A 2,366-nucleotide genomic window follows, 5' to 3' on the forward strand; every position below is an offset into this window, starting at 1 on the left:
CCCAAATTCCATTGCTTCACAGAAATAGTTTTTGTCATCGTTGGAAATAACGCTTGAGTCTGGTACCTCTGGCGAATTTTGTCTCAAATAGGCTTTTTGTACACTAACATGAGAGCCCAGCTACAATTTATAATGTCAACTCTGAAATGTTTGTTCCTGTAGAGTCAATTATTGTCTTAGGAATAAACTTTTCTGGGGAACAGAACCATTTTAAATTAGAAGCCCTCTGATGCTTTGTACGTCGTCTGGACAGTGTGTTCTAGCTTACGTCTAAAGCACCAGTGTGGGCTTCCATGTTCAGGCCTAAGGTTCATATAAGGACATCAAAGCAAGTTACAAGTAGAGAGTAACACCACACCTTGAGCTTTATTAAGGAGGCGAGGCAGAGATGCTGGACTGGATTGTGTATGGAGGAGGAATCACAGTTGGAAGTAGGAATGAGGACCAGGTCAGACAGGGCAGAAAGGATGTAGAAAATGTTCACTGTCAGTCACATCTATGTCCTACATTCATAGGAAGCCCCACATAGTTGAGGGACTTAGTAGTGATGAAGCTAAGACAGGTAACAATAACAGCTGGAAAGGTACAGTTGTTATTTCTGAGACAGCTGTCTCAGGCTGAGGTTAAGCCTGGGAACTTGAAGAACATCTCAAGAATAAAAGAATCTTCAGCTGGCAACTATGAGGAGCTTTGTCACAGCAACTAAAATGTACCAGGAGGAAGAAGGAAAACATACTGGGAGAAGAGATGCTTGCTGAGGCACAAGATCCCCATATCAAGATGTGAGGCATGAGGGCAGAGTAGTGATGAGCTGCCAAGTAGGACCCAGAGAGAATTCCCAAATTCTCCTAGAGAGAATCCCAGATGCTAGTGCTGAGTCTGCATACTCTGGACTAATTGGCTCCTGCTCATTGCCCTGGTCCCCTGAGCACTAGGAATGATTGGCAGGACTTCTTTACTCCTAATATACTGTCAAGACCCAAGCACAAGACTTCCTGCTTTCTTCTTCGTTGCTTAGCAACAGCCATCTCTCTGATTACCAGAGTTGTCATAGTTTTTCTATAGCTATCTACTCTGAAATTGGGTACATTAGGCCTACAAGGAAGGAGGCAGAGACCTGCTTGTTGAACCAAATACAAGCTTACTTGTAAGCAAGCCCACTAGTGCCAGTTTGGAGTAGGGGAGCAACAAGATTGATTGACATTGAACTGAAATACAGAGCAGGAGATAGAGGAGGAAGAACGAACAAGATTCTGATGATGGTATAAATTCCAAAATTATCAGAAACAGAAAGTGAGAGAGAAATAAGGTGTCAAATAATGTCATTTTGAATGCTAGATTTCTAAATTGGAATTAAAATAAAATTTCTCCCTCTATCATTCTCTTTCTAGAATGAACATTATTTAATTCTGTCAAACACAAAGAATAGCATGTGGCTTGCCATGCACAAAGTCTAAAACTTCCCAGATTAAAATGTTTCTTGAGAGTTACAATAATTAAGTGCTAACATTTAAAACATTTGGGAAATTTGGTCCTCTGTAAGATAGAACAAAGACTGAGTCATCGTTCAGATGACACAATGCCGCAGCTTTGGAAAGCCAGGGGTAGAGATATGAAGGCTCTATTTCCACCTCAGAGAACTTCAGGTGATGAAATTCTCACCCAGAGGCACCATGCTCAGAAGAGCAGTGAGTGGAAAGTCTGCATGTCTGTTCATTTAAGCCCTTTAACTATGTTATTCACCAACTAATACCTAGTGAAAAATATGCCTGTGCATATTCAGATATGTCAAATCTTTTATTACTGGACTCACTGACATGCCCACTCAAATCAATAATTTCAGACAATTAATATATGTACATATATATATTTGGATGATTTTTTTGCTTTTCATTCTTTACCTAATTATCCCAAGAGGTATATAGAAAAGGGGAAGTCTCTCAGATGATATTATGGCTAGTGCTGGTGAAAATTACATGGGAGAGAGGGAACAGGAGAGGAGAAATGTAGATAGGGGCACATGGAGGTAGGAAAAGTGGAAGGAGATGAGGAGTTAGTGAGGGGGTCAAATACTCTGGCTTTCTTCATACCTGCAAAGTGATCAAGGTCTTAGGCATGTCAAAGTAAATGATTGACATTACCATCTCTCGATGTTCTTCTACCATAGAAATTATTGCCTGGTCTCTTTTGTATATTTCAATGTTTATTTTCTCAAGGAAGTACCAAGATTTTCCTCTCCTCCCAAAGGGGTCATCAAAGGATGAAACTGCAACCAGTTCACTTAAAAATATTCAGGGGTGGGCCCTCCGGGTGGCCCTGGTGGCGCAGCGGGTTAAAGCGCAGCGCTGAGAATCTAGGGCCACTTC

General features: G+C 41.2%; 1 pseudogene; it reads left to right on the forward strand.

The window, feature by feature from the left end:
- The first annotated feature begins 388 nt into the window (after nt 1-388).
- Nucleotides 389-2,366, forward strand: part of LOC101631952 — a 10,275-nt pseudogene continuing 8,297 nt past the window's right edge.

This window comes from Condylura cristata, unplaced genomic scaffold (assembly GCF_000260355.1).
Source record: "Condylura cristata isolate star-nosed mole 26May11 unplaced genomic scaffold, ConCri1.0 scaffold00007, whole genome shotgun sequence".
In the NCBI taxonomy this organism is placed as follows: domain Eukaryota; kingdom Metazoa; phylum Chordata; class Mammalia; order Eulipotyphla; family Talpidae; genus Condylura; species Condylura cristata.